The sequence below is a fragment of the Schistocerca cancellata genome, chromosome 7, assembly GCF_023864275.1.
Source record: "Schistocerca cancellata isolate TAMUIC-IGC-003103 chromosome 7, iqSchCanc2.1, whole genome shotgun sequence".
NCBI classification, from domain to species: Eukaryota; Metazoa; Arthropoda; class Insecta; order Orthoptera; family Acrididae; genus Schistocerca; species Schistocerca cancellata.
Window position 1 is genome coordinate 500,845,812 of NC_064632.1, and position 21,346 is coordinate 500,867,157.

The 21,346-nt window shown below is 44.9% G+C and overlaps 1 long non-coding RNA gene across 1 annotated transcript; it reads left to right on the forward strand.

Moving 5' to 3' along the window:
- Positions 1-956: 956 nt before the first annotated feature.
- LOC126092529 (uncharacterized) lies at positions 957-19,636 on the forward strand. Its single transcript, XR_007521352.1, has 3 exons — positions 957-1,040; positions 10,343-10,442; positions 19,522-19,636. It is a non-coding gene; the product is annotated as an uncharacterized LOC126092529 (long non-coding RNA).
- The last annotated feature ends 1,710 nt before the right edge of the window (positions 19,637-21,346 follow it).

Consider the following 21,346-nt stretch of genomic DNA (forward strand, 5'->3'; position numbering starts at 1 on the left):
AGTAGACGTTTACTGTGCAAGTATTTCATCCTCTTAACGTTTGTGACTGAAACGTGTGTAATTCTTTGTACAGGGATACTGAGTCATAAATTTGATATCAATGACATAAATATAGAGACACTCATGTTTTGATTGCAGCTTACATCCTGGTTTAATGAACTGTCGCCATTATGATAAGACAACCATAATGGAACATAGATTTCTAGCCATTAAAATTGAAAATCTGGCAGCCATGCTGGCTGGGTCGCTACCTGCAGTAAGTAGTGTTATGCTTCATCCCCAACTTTTTAATCTCCCATCATTCATACGTCACTCCAGTGCTGTAGAAGATGGGGGCACGTTGGATCCTTGATCCTGCCTATTTGGGATTTCTGGCAGACATGCAGTCTGTGCCAGCTTGTACTGCGTCCCCATGCGACAGATTGGGTACATTTCGAGAGCTGCACTAGACGTTAGGTTTACAAAACAGCGGAGAATTCGACAGAACTATGTCAGACTTCTTGTACTGGATCTGAAGTTGAAAAGTGAACCTCTGTGTTTCAGTCAATGCCAGCGGTGACGGTGACGCTGTGGATGGCAGACCCATTCATACAGAACCTCACGTCGCCACCAGCCGAGAACGGCACCAGACCGCTCATCTTCTGGCTTCCCGTAGAAGTGCAACATTCGCCCGCCTACGAAATAACCTACGCCATCGAGGCGTTTGGCATAGGATCTGCTACGGAGACGAGCATCCTGATAGACATAATTCTGATAATTCTCTTAGTCTATGCAGCAGGTGAAATAGCTGTTCTGAATGAGAATATCGCTGGAATGAGGCTTTCGAATACTCGTGAGCGAGAAAAAGTAGAGCCAGACAAGGGGCAACAAGCTCTAGAAAGGAGTATCGATGAAGTGAGCATATCGCAAACAGCCTACGTGTTCAGCGAGGACAGTTCAGACAGTAAGCGCAATCTTTTCGTTCTGGATAGAAATGACACGTACTTGAAACTACACAGCAGTTTAGTGAAGAATATACGACATCATGAAGTTATTCTAACGTAAGTATCTGTTTCATTTAAGGTCTAAAAATATATTCTAACATTTGTGACAACTCACTCATATAAACCATATAAAATGTCTGAAAACCAGTTGTGTCACATGCATAATTGTAAACATATCTGGTAGGGTGGGGGGGGAGAAGGTGGGGGGACGAGCAGTGCTGAAAATATAAGCCTTCTTAAAATCACGAGTATTTAATGCTTAGATGGTGTCTATCAGGTATTCGAGGTGTTGCTTCTCAACCCTGTTCAGATGTTCGAGGTGGCTCTCCTAAGGTCATCAAGTGTGCGATGATGCTTTCTGCAAGCAAGTGTTAACCGGTCACAAGCTGGATCAATCTGGCTGTTATCTGCAGAGGTAACAGCCCACTCCATTTAGTGGGTTACTTCCTTTTTGTGGAAAGCATTCGCTTGGTGAGCATGGTGTGCTTTATCGTGTTTTATCGCCTAAATATGGTCTGCAGAACTGAGAGAACTGAAGGGGTAAGAGATTCAAGGTGTTGTGCAGGCACTTCAAGCTTTGAGCAGGTATAAAGTGCTAAATAAACTGGTATAGGCATGCACATTTAAGTTCAGAAATATGGTGCTGCGGTCGGCAACGTCTATATAAGACGACAAATCTCTGGCGCTGCTGTTAAATCGGTTGCTGCTGCTGGTGTTATAGTCGGCGCCCGAGCGATGGGACACAGCATTTCCGAAGTGGGAATTTTCCCGTACGACCACTTCAAGAGTGTACCGTGAACATGAGGAATTCGGTAAAATATGAAATCTCCAACATCGCTCCGGCCGGAAAAGGATCCTGCAAGAACAGGACCAACGACAACTCAAGATCATCGTTCAACGTAACAGAAGTGCAACCCTTCCGCAAATTGCTACAGATTTAAATGCTGGACCACCAACAGATGTCAGCGTGCGAACCATTCAGCGGAACATCATCGATATGGGCCTTCGGAGACGAAGACCTACTGGTGTACCGAAGATGACTACACGACACTGGGTCCGTGAACATCGACATTGGCCTGTCCATGACTGGAAACGTATTGCCTGGCCGGACGAGTGTCATTTCAAACTGTATCGAGCGGACGGACGTCTACGGGCATGGAGACAACCTCATGAATCCATGGACCCTGCAAGTCCGCAGGGGACTGTTAAGGCTGGTGAAGGCTCTGTAATGGTGTGGGGCGAGTCCAGTTGGAGTGGTACGGGACCCCTGATACGTCTAGATACGATTCTGAAAGGTGTCACGTACGTAAGCATCCTGTCTGATCACCTGCATCCATTCATCTCAACTGTGCATTCCGAGGGACGTGGGCAATTGCAGCAGGACAACACGACACTCCACACGTCCAGAATTGCTACAAAGTGGCTCCAGAAACACTCTTCTGTGTTTAAACACTTCCGCTGGCCACCAAACTCCCCAGGCATGAACATTATTGAGCATAGCTAGGATGTCTTACAACGTGTTCTTCAGAAGAGGCCTACGCCCCATCGTACTCTTACGGATTTACGGACAACCCTGCAGAATTCGTGGCGTCAGTTCCCTCCATCATTACTTCAGACATTAGTCAAGTCCTTGTCACGTCGTGTTGCGGCACTTCTGCGTGCTCGCGAGGGGCCCTACACGATATTAGGTGGATGTACGAGTTTTTTTGGCCCTTGAGTGTACTTACAAAGCTTTGTTGGGAAGTTACAGCAGTGAATGTATCGGGTTCAGTACTGCTGTTATAGATGCTTGAAGCCGTAAACATGGCCCCAAAATGTTACCAGTTGTCAGTATTCCCCTACCTTGCAGCTCCAAAGGTTCTGCAGCCTTAGATCGCCTTTGCCCTTAGAATTCATAACTGCCACCTAATCGTATACTGAGTACAACCAGTGTGGATCTGCCTTTTAGACATATGGTAAGGTGCGAGGATGTCCTGCGGACATCCCTCCGCTGTGGCCCCTCGTAAGAACAACTGCATTTCACACAACGCTGTGGAACTCTCGATCGTCCTAGTTAGCGTTACACACTACTCAACGTGCCATTGTTCTTGCCAGATATGGTTACGATATTCCCTTCCTAAATCAGTATACCATTAATTGCAACATACATTTCATCACTTTTTTTGCTGTTGTTGGTATTGTTGTGATTATCATTCCGAAGAGTGGCTTAATCAAGCTTTCCTTACTGTTTTAACCTGTAACAGCCTCTTCATCTCCGAATAACTACTGCAACCTACATCATTCTGACTCTGCTTACTAAAGGCATCTCTTGGCCTCCCTCTACGGTTTTTACCCCCCACACTTCCTTCTAACACTAAATTGGTGATCCCTTGAAATCTCAGATTGTGTCCTGTCAACCGATACCTTCTTGTAGTCAGGTTGTACCACAAATTTCTTTGTTCTCCAATTGTATTCAGTATTACCTAATCAATCGTGTGACCTATCCATGTAATCATCACCATTTTTCTGTAGCAGCAGATTTCGGAAGCTTCTATTCTCTTTTTGTCGAAACTGTTTCACTTTTATGCATGGCTACACTCCATTCAAATAGGTTCCGTAAGGAATTCCATACACTTAATTCTATATTCGATGTCAATAAAGTTTTATTCTTCTGAAACGCTTTTATTACCATTTTCAGTCTGCATTTTATATACTCTCTACTTCAGCCATAATCAGTTAATTTCGGCGTCCAAGTAACAAAACTCATCTACTACTTTAACTGTCTCGCTTCCTAATGAAATTCCTTCAGCGTCACCTGATTTAATTCGGCTGTACTTGATTATTCCTGTCTTGCTTTTATTGATGTTTATATTACATGCTCCTTTCAAGATATTGTCCATTCCTTTCAACTGCTTTTCATGGTCCTCTGCTCTCTCATACAGGATTACAATGCCAGCAGCAAAGCTTACAATTTTCATTTCTTCTTCTTGATCTTTAATTCCTACTGTAGGTTTTTCTTTTTCCGTATACTTTTCTTTTCATTTCTCCAAATACTTTATAAATACCTTCTTTCCTCTTTATTTGCTGCTTTCACAAAATAAAGATGTTGTTTCCACAGCTGTGACCACAGTCATACCACCAGAAAACACTCGACGCCTTACTACACCACATTCATACGATAAAGTAAACAAAAAACACATAATCTTCAACACACTGCGAATCTAAACAAAACAAATGCACACCTCACTACAGTACCAAGACAAATCTGTAAAGTATTGTTGTTCATCATCTCCTCAGAAACTACTTTATGAATTTCAGCCAAACTTGGTATACACATCATTTGCTATCTGGAAAGAAGTGTGGAGTAATAACCATCTATCTCTCAAAGGGGCTGGTGTAAGGCTGATAAAACCGTGTAACGCAATGCGCGCCAATACGCAGCATATATTCATCCCGTCTTCGAGAATGAGAGCACTTAGCGACTTTGCACATTATTTGAAAACTTAATGGAACTTTTCCTCGCTGACACATATCATAAAATGAAGAAACAAAGGAAGTTTGTCGCTTACTACGTTACCGCTGTTCGTGCAGTAAAACTGCCCATCGCGCATGACGTTTTAATTTTTACTTAATTTACTGCTAAGTCTATTGGCAACACATTTTGCAGAAACTATCCATTATACCACGGAATGTACCTGCAAAATTATATCACTGTCCGTCACATAGTTCAGGAGATATGACGTCGTAAACACTGAGATGCGTGAGAAACAGCCGCATTATACATGACGGTTTGTTTCTTTCTTACAACTAACTCTGTTCGCAACATATTTCGAAGACAGTATCCACTCACACACCTGCATTTTTAGATATTTATTCGCTGACTGATAACCACTTGAAAGTCGGCTGTTTTGGGCATACATCGACTTGCCAGTAGTGAAAGTTGAAAATTTGTAGCAGATCGCGACTCTAGTCCGGATTTCCCGCTTATGACCATCGGTCGCCTTAACCACTTTGGCCATCCTTGCACGCTTCCCAGTCCGCACCAGAGTTCCATGTGTCAAATTTTCTATGTAGTCCTTTGCATCGACTGCCTCCAACCAGCGCAGCGCCGCAAAACAGTATCAAGAAGGTACTGACCGCGCGCCAATGGGAAGAGCGAGTAGCGCCACGCCAGTCCACGCTGGTGTTTGTGAAAAAGGCCCTAAAATATCCACTAAAATCATCTGAAAAGGGTTACTGGCATCTGGTAGCCTTTGCAGTGGAATATGCTGATCGTTTTTGATATCCCATCAGTGGGTACATTCCTCAATAACACTGTGTCCTAATTGCTGATCAGTGTACTGCTCCATCAGTAGCTGTAGTTGATGGAGCACCTGATGTAGCTTGTGGCATAATGGTGATTCATTCATTCCCAGTTGTGATTCTGTGTTACACAACCAGGGTAGCTGGTAAATACCTATGAGGACTAAATAACCCCTTATATTCTATTAATGATTAGTCCATCACTGCTTCCTCTATTCATTATAAGTGCTTCACTTTCTTATGCAATGAAGTTATACTGGTGGCTTGCTTATAGTTAGGGTCCAAATTGATCCTACCTTGATCATCTTTATCTAGAACATTTTAATTAGCGAACTACACTCCTGGAAATTGAAATAAGAACACCGTGAATTCATTGTCCCAGGAAGGGGAAACTTTATTGACACATTCCTGGGGTCAGATATATCACATGATCACACTGACAGAACCACAGGCACATAGACACAGGCAACAGAGCATGCACAATGTCGGCACTAGTACAGTGTATATCCACCTTTCGCAGAAATGCAGGCTGCTATTCTCCCATGGAGACGATCGTAGAGATGCTGGATGTAGTCCTGTGGAACGGCTTGCCATGCCATTTCCACCTGGCGCCTCAGTTGGACCAGCGTTCGTGCTGGACGTGCAGACCGCGTGAGACGACGCTTCATCCAGTCCCAAACATGCTCAATGGGGGACAGATCCGGAGATCTTGCTGGCCAGGGTAGTTGACTTACACCTTCTAGAGCACGTTGGGTGGCACGGGATACATGCAGACGTGCATTGTCCTGTTGGAACAGCAAGTTCCCTTGCCGGTCTAGGAATGGTAGAACGATGGGTTCGATGACGGTTTGGATGTACCGTGCACTATTCAGTGTCCCCTCGACGATCACCAGTGGTGTACGGCCAGTGTAGGAGATCGCTCCCCACACCATGATGCCGGGTGTTGGCCCTGTGTGCCTCGGTCGTATGCAGTCCTGATTGTGGCGCTCACCTGCACGGCGCCAAACACGCATACGACCATCATTGGCACCAAGGCAGAAGCGACTCTCATCGCTGAAGACGACACGTCTCCATTCGTCCCTCCATTCACGCCTGTCGCGACACCACTGGAGGCGGGCTGCACGATGTTGGGGCGTGAGCGGAAGACGGCCTAACGGTGTGTGGGACCGTAACCCAGCTTCATGGAGACGGTTGCGAATGGTCCTCGCCGATACACCAGGAGCAACAGTGTCCCTAATTTGCTGGGAAGTGGCGGTGCGGTCCCCTACGGCACTGCGTAGGATCCTACAGTCTTGGCGTGCATTCGTGCGTCGCTGCGGTCCGGTCCCAGGTCGACGGGCACGTGCACCTTCCGCCGACCACTGGCGACAACATCGATGTACTGTGGAGACCTCACGCCCCACGTGTTGAGCAATTCGGCGGTACGTCCACCCGGCCTCCCGCATGCCCACTACACGCCCTCGCTCAAAGTCCGTCAACTGCACTTACGGTTCACGTCCACGCTGTCGCGGCATGCTACCAGTGTTAAAGACTGCGATGGAGCTCCGTATGCCACGGCAAACTGGCTGACACTGACGGCGGCGGTGCACAAATGCTGCGCAGCTAGCGCCATTCGACGGCCAACACCGCGGTTCCTGGTGTGTCCGCTGTGCCGTGCGTGTGATCATTGCTTGTACAGCCATCTCGCAGTGTCCGGAGCAAGTATGGTGGGTCTGACACACCGGTGTCAATGTGTTCTTTTTTCCATTTCCAGGAGTGTATTTCGGAATTTGCACCTGCAGTTCGCTTGACAAAAATATGTTCAACTGTGTGAATTCCTAGGGAACCAAACTGCTGTCAGCGGTTCCGCAGCTTACACACTAAACTTTAACTTATGCTAAGAACAATACACACACTCATATCCGAGGGAGGACTCAAATCTCCGGCGGGAGGGGCAGAACAATCCATTATATGGTGCCTCAAACTGCACGGTCACTCAGTTTGGCTTTTGCTCGACACATCTGCTGATAATCCCCGTAATGACTCTGGTCATTCCCTGAACACTGGTTGGACAGAGGGGGTACTGTGCGTGGCCAGTACGTTCACCTGATCTCGCCGTACTTGTTTCTTTTGTGAAGCCGTGTGTAAAGTCTTGTTTACAAGACTCCTGTCGAGACTGAAGAGGATCTCCCGGGAAGAACTTTCGCTGCTGGCGACACTGTTCAAACGACATCAGGGACATTAGAACCAGCAGAAAAACTCTCCTTTCTGAGAAGAGAAAGGCGAATATGCTCCTGTTCAAAACATTCTGACTGCAAAATTGGGTTGCCTCATCCTACTTCCTCAGCACCTACAAAAATTTTCCAAAAAATTTGGCACGCGAATATACTCGCCCTCTTTTTAACACACAACTATCACTCCCACAAGCTCCGCAAACTGTAACTCAGTCATACCCACTAGTCCATTGCTGTAAGCCCCTAATACCCATCCGCTCTAACTCGTCAGTTCTTGCTCACTCAGTTATTCAGCCCAACTCATTGTCATCATCTCTATGAATCCCTCTAACTTCCACTGTCGCTTGTTCACAGCCACAACCTCCTCCGTTCTGTCCTGCTACTACTGTCTTCTCTCACTGTCACTGTCTCTCCCTTACTGCTGCAATCTCATTCATTCATTCCCACTGTTGCTGTGTCTTCTCACTGCTATTATCTCTCTCTTCCTCATAGTCATTGTGGTAGATCTCACAGTCCAGCGATCAGGCAGACGGATCGCAATTCACTCTCTACGAGAGCCCTGAAATCACACTAGATTTCAGTGTGTGACACACCCGTTCGCTGGTCGTGCCAAGAACCAATTTGGCTCACTTATACGACAGAGGGCACAAGGATACCAAACGTCGAGACTGGTAAACCAAAAACAAATAAGTGTGCCCTCAGCAAACGAATAGTCCGAGAAGTTTGAAGCCACACTGTTGCACAGTAAGAAATTCACCACAGGCTCTCCAGTCTAACTACTTGCAAGTGAAGTCAGTCTCAGCACAGGTCCCAAGCACCAACCACCCATCCCAGAGCTTCGACCAGAAGATGCTTCCAGACCGTTATGCAGCACAGACTTGTTATGCACTACATTTTATACATTGAAGGATTACTTAGATAAAACAGAGCAGTAAAAAATGTTATACATGAAATGAAATGAAATGATGGTATGGTATTATTGGCTGGGAGGCCCCATTCGGGGAGTTCGGCCGCCATATTGCAAGTCCTCTTTAGTTGTCGCCACTTCGGCGACATGCGAGTCAATGATGATGGAGAACACACAACACCCAGTCCCCTGCAGGGATTCGAACCCGGGCCCCCTGCGTAGTAGGCGGTAACACTACCGCTACGCTCCGGATACGGACAATGTTACACAAATAAATAATAATAATAATGATTATGAAGCGTCCAACATTCCACATAACACCTTCACTTTATGTTTTTTTCCCTTCTTCTTTCCTTTCTAGAAATACTTACCCCCAAGCTATGCACAGCACAATACTAACACCTCTTCCTCTTTCTGAGCTCAATATCTCACTTATTATGGAGGGATACTGACTCAATTTTTCAGGATAGCAAATGGGAAGTTGCGGTACAGAAAATGGCCCAGAGATCACAAGTGTGTGTGTGTGTGTGTGTGTGTGTGTGTGTGTGTGTGTGTGTGAAGTGTTATGAAACAATGTGTGTATAGTGTGTGCAGTGACTGATAGTGAGATATGATGAACAGTGTGACATTACATTATTTAATAAGTCATTTGTAAGAAAAGTATTGCATACCAGGAGTAAATCTAATGATTGCCTTCGCACCTCTCTAGATAAAAAATTTCCGTTTTCCCGCAAAGTGCACGAACGACACTGCCTTCACGACGTCTAGCGCCAATCACAGGGCCTTAGAGGCGCTAAATCTTCCCTTCCAGACGAGAGCACAAATCCTGTCGAACCAGGGCAAGAGTTAAGAAACCTTCATCTCTGTATAAGAAAGAAACCGCCAATTGCTGGCTTTGTTTTTAGGTTTTCGCAGAGGTGGAAGATGTTTTTCCCCGAAGTTGTGTCGCTTCCCATGGCAACAAGCGAACAGATACAATCTTAAAGATCTTTATTTAAATCGCCTGTGCCTTGGAGCGTGTTAGTCCTAGGTATGGGGTGTGATAAAGATTCTCTCAACGTTTCTCAGACGCTGAAATTTCTTATACAACCGAGGCGGCTAATGGAAGTGGGTCACAGGCCTATTTCCAATACTGGCGAACACGAAATCTTCTGTATTTTTATTATGCATGGCTCTACACACAATGCCCGGTTCATCTGTAGACGCATCTCTACAGTCCATTGCCCCCAGCCCAGCCTTCCACCGGCGCCATGGCAGGTAGCTCAGCAAATTTTCTGCTGGAGAACTGTCTCGACTAGGGGCTGCTCTGTCTGCCCTGTCTGGCTGTGGACCTGTCCGCCAAGATTTACTGAGGTATGGGCTCGCCGTCAATTGCATTCAACTTCCAACATGCTGTTTCTGAGAGCTAAGAACCATAAAAGTACCTCATGCTTTTATCGCCCTACCAGGCTCCATCAACATCTGCTCAGTCGTTAACTTTCTAGAGTCTCGCTCAAGATGTGTAAGGTTGTAACAAAATCTTTAATAGTTTTCCGTATACAAAAGAGAAGTGAGAGAGTAAGTTGTCCCCTCCCAGCCCCAACAGATGGCACCAGTTCAGATCCCGGCACCATCAAATTCTAGGCATGACCCTAGACCAGCGGATCGAGGAAGAAGTGAACAGTTACATTATTAGTATCGGTTATTATACAAAGTTTGATGATGAGCGATGATGGAACTAGTTGTGATACATACCAATAAAGTATACATCAGGTGCCATTGGTTCAAATGGCTCTGAGCACTATGGGACTTAACATCTATGGTCATCAGTCCCCTAGAACTTAGAACTACTTAAACCTAACTAACCTAAGGACATAACACAACACCCAGTCATCACGAGGCAGAGATCAGGTGTCATTGCATAATGTGTATCTTATTGATAAATGAAGCACATCAGTAAAATATGTTATTATTTTCAGGTACATCAATGATCTGGAAATCGTGCTGAGCGCATCTGTCTATGTCCTGTTGCTTACGAATGCACTAAATATTTGTTTGCATTCTTTTGGAATTGTAGCGGTAAGTGTGTATGTCTTGCTATTTCGATCAGGGTGGCTCGTAATGTGGTTTGTGTATGCATGCGTTCAAGTGAGTAAGTTGGTAAGGAAGTTAAACTTCGATACCGTTAATACGTCTGTTTACTGAATATATGTTCCGATTGGCAAACACGTTTTTAGAACTCATATCAGGTGCAAAAATATACACTCCTGGAAATGGAAAAAAGAACACATTGACACCGGTGTGTCAGACCCACCATACTTGCTCCGGACACTGCGAGAGGGCTGTACAAGCAATGATCACACGCACGGCACAGCGGACACACCAGGAACCGCGGTGTTGGCCGTCGAATGGCGCTAGCGGCGCAGCATTTGTGCACCGCCGCCGTCAGTGTCAGCCAGTTTGCCGTGGCATACGGAGCTCCATCGCAGTCTTTAACACTGGTAGCATGCCGCGACAGCGTGGACGTGAACCGTATGTGCAGTTGACGGACTTTGAGCGAGGGCGTATAGTGGGCATGCGGGAGGCCGGGTGGACGTACCGCCGAATTGCTCAACACGTGGGGCGTGAGGTCTCCACAGTACATTGATGTTGTCGCCAGTGGTCGGCGGAAGGTGCACGTGCCCGTCGACCTGGGACCGGACCGCAGCGACGCACGGATGCACGCCAAGACCGTAGGATCCTACGCAGTGCCGTAGGGGACCGCACCGCCACTTCCCAGCAAATTAGGGACACTGTTGCTCCTGGGGTATCGGCGAGGACCATTCGAAACCGTCTCCATGAAGCTGGGCTACGGTCCCGCACACCGTTAGGCCGTCTTCCGCTCACGCCCCAACATCGTGCAGCCCGCCTCCAGTGGTGTCGCGACAGGCGTGAATGGAGGGACGAATGGAGACGTGTCGTCTTCAGCGATGAGAGTCGCTTCTGCCTTGGTGCCAATGATGGTCGTATGCGTGTTTGGCGCCGTGCAGGTGAGCGCCACAATCAGGACTGCATACGACCGAGGCACACAGGGCCAACACCCGGCATCATGGTGTGGGGAGCGATCTCCTACACTGGCCGTACACCACTGGTGATGGTCGAGGGGACACTGAATAGTGCACGGTACATCCAAACCGTCATCGAACCCATCGTTCTACCATTCCTAGACCGGCAAGGGAACTTGCTGTTCCAACAGGACAATGCACGTCCGCATGTATCCCGTGCCACCCAACGTGCTCTAGAAGGTGTAAGTCAACTACCCTGGCCAGCAAGATCTCCGGATCTGTCCCCCATTGAGCATGTTTGGGACTGGATGAAGCGTCGTCTCACGCGGTCTGCACGTCCAGCACGAACGCTGGTCCAGCTGAGGCGCCAGGTGGAAATGGCATGGCAAGCCGTTCCACAGGACTACATCCAGCATCTCTACGATCGTCTCCATGGGAGAATAGCAGCCTGCATTGCTGCGAAAGGTGGATATACACTGTACTAGCGCCGACATTGTGCATGCTCTGTTGCCTGTGTCTATGTGCCTGTGGTTCTGTCAGTGTGATCATGTGATGTATCTGACCCCAGGAATGTGTCAATAAAGTTTCGCCTTCCTGGGACAATGGATTCACGGTGTTCTTATTTCAATTTCCAGGAGTGTAGTTAGAACATGTGTATGTGTCTTCTTTTCAGGATTCACAACTAAATGAAATGGCTGAAAACCGAAATCTGGAATTAGTACGCATGTGTTATGGGGAATTTAGAACTCTGTGGCACTAAAATAACAAGATTTAGCTGGTTTTATTTTAGTAAAGTGTTGTGTGTTGAACAGTGTCATTACTTGCCCTCTACGAACGGTGTCAGTAAAATATCTATGAAGAGAACATCATTGTATACGGAATTTCTACCACTCTGCCAGTTGTACACATTGGTTCATTCTTTGAAGAACAGTGGCGTGATACTCTCCACTGAAACCGGCATCATATAGAACCTGTTGATGGAGAGCCCATCGCTCGGTGTGGCAGCACCCCTATATCACGGCATACAGTAGTTAGGAACCCTAAACATGACTACTCTTAGGAATGACACAACTGGTAGCTGTCGTTACAGAGGCAACTCTTCGTATGAACGTCGACCAAGGCAGTGCCAGAGTAGTTCAAAAATGGCTCTGAGCACTATGGGACTCAACATCTTAGGTCATAAGTCCCCTAGAACTTAGAACTACTTAAACCTAACTAACCTAAGGACACCACACACACCCATGCCCGAGGCAGGATTCGAACCTGCGACCGTAGCCAGAGTAGTAATCTGATACAAACAGCGTGAATAAGGAGTACATTTAGGAGACGCAATCACTACACTTGTCCATTCTGTTATGGGGTATTACTGCGTATGGGGTACTTTCCAGACGGGATTAAATGTGTACGTTGAAATAATTCAAAGACCGGCAGCGCGTTTTGGTCTTTTCGTGAAACAAGGCATACAGTTTCACAGACATGATACAACTGAGGTGACAATAACTACAGATCCCTTCTAGGAACCTTTCAGCTATTGATAACAACATCTAGATGCATTATTGAGCAATCTCAGACAGTTAGTAGTTTGTGGAGATTTCAGTGTAGACAGTTAGTAGTTTGTGGGGATTTCAATGTAGATTTCTCAAAGATACGGACAGAAAAAATGAACTAGAATTATTATTTGAGTGCCTCAAACTAATTTCAATAGTCATTTTTCCAACTCGTGTGCAGCAAGGTAGTGGGACACTGATTGATAACATTTCTATAGACAGTGCTCAGACTAAGAAAATTAATGTGTTCTCTATTGTTAATCGACTATTGCTCATACTGCACAGTTAATGGAAGTAAACAACATGGCACCGTGCAGGCCTAAGGAAGGTTCATAAAGAAGCAGTGAGGCTTATTAATGAGAACAGGATAAAATGTTTTAAGAGTATGTTGAGACAGGTGGTATGTTATGAGATGTACATAGAAATAGATGCTAATGTCAGATTCAATTTTGTCCCAATTTATGTCAACATTTGGAAGCTGCTTTGTTAGAAAGTTAGGCGGAAGATCAATTAACAACAAGTAAGTCACCGAAACTAAAGGAATCAGAGTCTCTCGGAAGAAGGAGAGGGAACCTTACATAAATGGCAGATTAAGTCAAGATCAGAAATTGCTTGTATACTACAAAAATTAGCGTAGTGCTTTAAGGAAGGTAAAAAAAACAGAAATATGAACGTCTCAACAGAAATAAATAATGCATGTAACAACATAAAATTATACAGGATTTGTAAAAAGGAACAATCAGTCAATGTAGAACATTCCATAACAAACTAAATGACAATGTTGTGACTGATAATTCACAAGTTGCGAGCAATTTTTACAATCACTTTCTAAATGTAGCAGCAAAAATATAATTTAATGGCTCAGCTGAAGAACCAAGACAATATGTTAAAAATGTAATTCCACAACTAACTATAAGTAGCACCAACATCCTTCACTGAAGTTAATACGATTACAAAAATTCTAAAAAGCAAAAGCAAACGTGGTTTTGATGAAATTTCAGACAGAATTCTCGGAAGTTGTTTAACTTAATATGTAAAATCTAACAATTACTATATAATTTCATACCTTTTCCCAAGATATTCGAAAAGCAATGTACTCAAGAGTAGTAGCAGGCTTAAGTAGGAACAGTTAGCGTATCACTGGATTTCAGGAGGGTTGCTCAAATAAGTATCTTAGTTATACATTCACTCATAAAATAGTGCAGACTTTACGTAATGAAATCTCGCCAGCTGGTACTTTTGTTATCTTTTAAAGAGAGTTTGATTACATCTCACGTTACTCGCTTACAAAAGCTTAAGTTTTATGAAATTAATGGCTTTACACACAGCTGGTTTGAATCAAACTTAACCCGACAGTGCAACACCTGGGATCTCGACGTCAGTACTTGCAGCTAGTTTCACAAACCCTTACAGTTTCCATCGCTTTTCATTTCCATTTTAATGTATATTATGGAAGGAAGTGTTACTAAATAGGTAGTATCATTGCCAATCACTCTATTACATATTTTTAAAAGAAAAATTCTGCATTTGGACAAAAACATTGAAACGCCCGCAAAACCCGCTGGGAAGAACAGGTGTTTAGGATTGTGGAAAGGGCCAAATAAGGTGCCGGTCAGTTTCACATCAAACTGTAATTATTTGTAATTTAATAACACATTTGCAACCAAAGCGGCACATAGCCGAACTTTTACAACTACGAGTTTGAAACTCCAATTCCTTCACGGCTGAAGGTCTCCAAACAAGAAAAGTTAAAAATCAAGAAGGTAAATTTCAAGTGGCTGAAGACTCACGGTTCACATTACAAATAAAGTAATATATATATATATATATATATATATATATATATATAGTGACCGGGCCAAATGTCTCACAAAATAAGCATCAAACGAAAAAACTACAAAGAACGAAACTCGTCCAGCTTGAAGGGGGAAACCAGAAGGCGCTATGGTTGGCCCGCTAGATGCCCTGCCATAGGTCCAACGGATATCAACTGCGTTTTATAAATAGGAACCCCCATTTTATTACATATTCGTGTAGTACGTAAAGAAATATGAATGTTTTAGTTCGACCACTTATTTCGCTTTGTGATGGATGGCGCTGAAATAGTCACAAACGTATAAGTACGTGGTATCACGTAACATTCCGCCAGTGCAGACGGTATTTGCTTCGTGATACATTACCTGTGTTAAAATGGATCGTTTACCAATTGCGGAAAAGGTCGATATCTGGTTGATGTATGGTTATTCTGATCAAAATGCCCAACGGGCGTGTGCTATGTATGCTGCTCGGTATCCTGGACGACATCATCCAACCGTCCGGACCGTTCCCCGGATATTTGCGTTATGTAAGGAAACAGGAAGCGTTCAGCCACATGTGAAACGTCAACCACGACCTGCAACAAATAATGATGCCCAAATAGGTGTTTTAGCTGCGCGAGAATCGGTAATCTCAAAAACGTCGGTGTTGAGAATGCTACATCAACATCGATTGCACCCGTACCATATTTATATGCACCAGGAATTGCATGGCGACGACTTTGAACGTCGTGTACAGTTCTGCCACTGGGCACAAGAGAAATTACGGGACAATGGCAGAATTTTTGCACGTGTTCTACACTCCTGGAAATGGAAAAAAGAACAAATTCACACCGGTGTGTCAGACCCACCATACTTGCTCCGGACACTGCGAGAGGGCTGTACAAGCAATGATCACACGCACGGCACAGCAGACACACCAGGAACCGCGGTGTTGGCCGTCGAATGGTGCTAGCTGCGCAGCATTTGTGCACCACCGCCGTCAGTGTCAGCCAGTTTGCCGTGGCATACGGAGCTCCATCGCAGTCTTTAACACTGGTAGCATGCCGCGACAGCGTGGACGTGAACCGAATGTGCAGTTGACGGACTTTGAGCGAGGGCATATAGTGGGCATGCGGGAGGCCGGGTGGACGTACCGCCGAATTGCTCAACATGTGGGGCGTGAGGTCTCCACAGTACATCGATGTTGTCGCCAGTGGTCGGCGGAAGGTGCACGTGCCCGTCGACCTGGGACCGGACCGCAGCGACGCACGAATGCACGCCAAGACCGTAGGATCCTACGCAGTGTCGTAGGGGACCGCACCGCCACTTCCCAGCAAATTAGGGACACTGTCGCTCCTGGGGTAACGGCGAGGAACATTCGCAACCGTCTCCATGAAGCTGGGCTACGGTCCCGCACACCGTTAGGCCGTCTTCCGCTCACGCCCCAACATCGTGCAGCCCGCCTCCAGTGGTGTCGCGACAGGCGTGAATGGAGGGACGAATGGAGACGTGTCGTCTTCAGCGATGAGAGTCGCTTCTGCCTTGGTGCCAATGATGGTCGTATGCGTGTTTGGCGCCGTGCAGGTGAGCACCACAATCAGGACTGCATACGACCGAGGCACACAGGGCCAACACCCGGCATCACGGTGTGGGGAGCGATCTCCTACACTGGCCGTACACCACTGGTGATCGTCGAGGGGAGACTGAATAGTGCACGGTACATCCAAACCGTCATCGAACCCATCGTTCTACCATTCCTAGACCGGCAAGGGAACTTGCTGTTCCAACAGGACAATGCACGTCCGCATGTATCCCGTGCCACCCAACGTGCTCTAGAAGGTGTAAGTCAACTACCCTGGCCAGCAAGATCTCCGGATCTGTCCCCCATTGAGCATGTTTGGGACTGGATGAAGCGTCGTCTCACGCGGTCTGCACGTCCAGCATGAACGCTGGTCCAACTGAGGCGCCAGGTGGAAATGGCATGACAAGCCGTTCCACAGGACTACATCCAGCATCTCTACGATCGTCTCCATGGGAGAATAGCAGCCTGCATTCCTGCGAAAGGTGGATATACACTGTACTAGTGCCGACATTGTGCATGCTCTGTTGCCTGTGTCTATGTGCCTGTGGTTCTGTCAGTGTGATCATGTGATGTATCTGACCCTAGGAATGTGTCAATAAAGTTTCCCCTTCCTGGGACAATGATTTCACGGTGTTCTTATTTCAATTTCCAGGAGTGTATTTAGCGACGAGGCACGTTAAGTTATTTTGAATTGCAAGCTCGGACCGGTCGTGCAAACAGTATATTTACCGTCGTCTCCTGTGGCTGCGATCAGTAAAGGGAACGTCAATTGTTAGAGTGTTTGTGTAGTCAGGCTCCGTCATATTAAGTACACGTATGTTCTGACGGTCGAATGAGAGTCTGCACAGCTTGTACCGACAGCTGTTATCAAAATAATACGCGTATTCAGTGGAATACTTGGTGGATACAGTCTTGGCATACAGGAACAAAATTTTCAAGGAAAATTTATTTCTTTCAATTTTTAAAAACATATCTAGTTTTCTTGTTTTTACTTTTTCAGTCCACACACCGTCCTCGAGAGGTCACAGTTAATTCCACTTCAGAGATTTTAACACAACAGATTTCTCCAATTCTTTCATTTACCTTGTTGGCGAAGTTTTTGACATTATTTTTTTGCTGAAAATGGTCTGGCAGAAGAGCAAAAGAAAGATGCCTAAAAATTCTCTTCTTCTCAGTTGTTCTTTCGTATTTCTGTTGAAAAATAGTGGACACTGAAAAGTTATCTTCTTGGAAGCAATTGTCAGACGTTGTATCAATATGAAAATATTCCCTGGCTTACAAACCACCTGCATCTACTGACGGGTTAACAAACAGAATGAAAAAGAGGGTTCTGAATAATTACAATAATGTTGGAAGGGCACACCCGAAGTGTGAGTCATACCCTCCTCGGAATGTTATTTTATAATAACAAATTTTTTTTCTAGAATTATTTTGTTTGAGATTTTCTCCTTCCTGCTCCCTTTGTAATACGTACATTTGTGCTTCAAGCAAGTAAACATTGCAGAGAAATAAGAGATCTTATTTGGCATTCCGTTGGTGGATTTAACATACATCACCTCTGCATCTGGGCCACCAAACCACACACTGACGTGAGGAGGCGTCTTTCACAGAGATGTTAGTTACCTATTGTGCTGGACGTCTCTGTCTGTCTGTCTCTCTCTCTCTCTCGGTCATCCAGCTAGAGGCTGCACTAATATCCATAATATGTCTCTCAAATGTTTGCGTGTGTGTGTTTGTGAGCGCATGTGTGTAACGAAGAAAAGCAAACAAAACTTTTGTAAAATGGTTGGATTTTCATAAAAACAGAAACTCAATTCTTGGATTACATAGCAAGAGAAAGATGTAAGGTGTAAGGAGACGGTATTTGACGTGAACATTTTTATAAATGAGCACGAAACACACAGGTGCGTGCGTGCGTGTGTGTATGTGGGGGAGGGGGGGGGGGGGGGCGGAGGCTCTCGGGCACATGTGTGCTAAATGACACGTGTGTTCCAAATTCAGGTGAAGGTGCTGAAGTAATTATCTTTATCATAGCACCAATTCAAGTTAAAATTACATGTTGTTTGGCATGGAAATAGTATAATATTGCCAATACTGCTTTGGAACATGATGCCATTTTACACAATCAGGTAATACTTAAGCGATTTTTGGAAACAGTATAGTTTTGTCAAATATGTTCAAATATGGTACCATTTTTACAATTCACTTGAAGTTTACGTAATTTTTCTACATGGATATACTACAGTACTGCCAACATTTTCTGAACAGGGTACTGATTTATGCAATTCAGGACAAGTTTATGTATGTTTTTAAGCTGTGTGTGCACATGTGAGATGTCAGGTACAGCATTTTACATGAACATCTGATAAGTTATACAGGTCGCTCGGATAATTTTGAACATCACACTTTTTGGACTGTAATATCAATCGGTCTGTTAAACATAACTTGGCTACCTGCACCGTCTTGGATTATTTTTGAAATCTCCCACCAGCGCCATCTTTTCTAATTTCCCATCACCACCATGTCCCGTATCTAAATTTCCCACCAGTGTAATTCGCATTTCCTAATTTCCCTCCAGCGCCATCATGTATTTTCAAATTTCTCATTTGTGCCGTACTGGATTTTTCGACATCTACACCGCTGACTAGCGGCAAAAGCTCGAACTTTTTGCCAGGTAATACTTTGCTATACCACTTCCAGATCAAAGTAAGTTCGTTTCTAAAGAATACTAAACGCGACAAATGAAACGAACAAAGTTGTAAACAGCTCCCGGAAACACATCTAAGAAGCTAATGCAGCCTAAAACAGAAAATAAACCAAATACGAAACTGTTTATTTCTGATCAGTACATCAGAATGAAACCGAAGCATAACATACATTTCGAAATATATTTTCAAGTATTTCTATTTGATTCCTAGGAGATGAAGTGACGCACCAACAGAATCCTTCATGTAGAGCGTTAGGTGTAACTGCCTGAATCATGTTTATGTTACGAATCTCCTTGAACTTTCTGTAGTGATTAAAATTAACCACCATTTCCTTTGAATGAAATATTCTCACGTTTTTATACCTTTTACCTTACTTTATCACATGCGTTACATAACGGCATTCAATTAAAATTTTGTGTTGTTGGTGGCTATGTTCATTAATTTTGCATACTCTTCTTATTTTAAAATTCCGCCCTTATAGCTGTTCCAGGAGGGAGCAACAAGCTCGACCGTATTTAAGGAAGTGATCTCGTTTGCATCTTTCCTGGCTCAGACAGGCTTATTCTGCTTCATCGGACAGCTAATAATCGATCAGGTATTTAACGTTTGCTATTATAACTTTCCACTATTTGTACTGCCTAGAATAAGGATGTTTTTCAGTATCGTTATATTTCTGTTAGAGACATCAAAGTACTTGGAAGAGAAATTGAATGGAATGAATAGTGTATTGAAAAAGAGGTAATTAGATGAACATCAAGGAAAAAGTGTGAGGTAACGGAATTTAGTCGAAATAGATGACGTCCTGGTGGGTGAATTAGATCAGGAAATGAGGCACTAGACATAGTAGTTGTGTTTTGCCAGTGGCATAGCAGAATAACTGATGAGGCCCGAAACTGAGATGATATTTAAATGCTGACAGGCCATATCACGAAAAGCATTTCTGAAAAATAGGATTCTTTCCAGAAGAGTACTCTTCTTTGATATCACAGTCACAATTCGTAATTTAAAACCAGCAATCGAAGCACAGGCTCATACTAACACGTACCGAGCCTCAACACGTCACCATCACCGTCGTCATTACCATCTTCATCACCAGCATTGTTACTATCTTCAACATCGTCAGCATAATCAGAAGGATTAGGCACGTTAAGACTGTTCCATCTCCATGATTTCGAAACTGATCTGCGCAAATTTTCGATGCTCTCTCGGACTCAGATTCCGTGCAGCTGACTGAAGTCATGACCAAGACAATGTGAAGTACGGTCAATAACCACGTCGACCCCACGTAGGTATTGCGCGTCGGCCAAAGAAGAAAAGATGTTTGGTTTGGTTTGCGGGGCGCACAACTGCGCGGTCATCAGCGCCCGTACAAAGTCACAACTTTTACACAGTCCAGTTTTTACACAGTCCAGTTTTTACACAGTCCATTCTAGTCACTGTCACGTATGAAGATGGTGATGATATGATGAGGACGACACAAATACCCAGTCTCCCGACCGGAATCGAACCCGGGATCCTGTGATCCAGAGGTAGCAAAAGAAGAATGCATGTATCTTAGATTTATATACATATATTTGAAAATTATGTGCTTCATATTAACTACAAATTTAAGGAATAACAATTTAAATAATCGTATTTGAATTTTGTTATGATTATTTCGTCGTCTGCAGAGAATAACTTCATTTGTCGTAGCTCAGTAGATCTGCGTTCTCTCAGGACGCCTGACATATAACTTGTAGATAATGGTAGTGAGCGCCGAAACCGGTCGTGGTGGAGACCGCATCACCATGACTCAGAAGCTGGACAAGGAGTTAATTAATTTAGCTGCCATCAATTACGCACAGACAAGAGGATAGTCCCCTCTAGCTTTCAATACAGCAGCCAGTCACAAGGCAAGTAGTTACTGCTGGTGCAGTTTTCCACAGCGGCTGCATCAAGGTATCAGAACATGCCGTGGTTGCCTCATTCCACCCAGTGACACCTGCTATTGTGGCCTCCTTAGACCAAGGATATAGCACTCCGTCTTCAGACCATCCGACCGCCGTGTCATCCTCAGCTGAGGATGCGGATAGGAGGGGCGTGTGGTCCGCACACCGCTCTCCCGGTCATTATGAAGGTTGTCTGTGACAGGAGCCGCTACTATTCGGTCAAGTAGCTCCTCAATTGTCATCAAGAGGGTGAGTGCACCCCGAAAAATGGCAACAGTGCATAGCGGCCCAGACGGTCACCCATCCCAGTGCCGGCCACGCCCAACAGTGCTTAGCTTGCGTGATCTGACGGGAACCGTTGTATGCACTGCGGCAAGG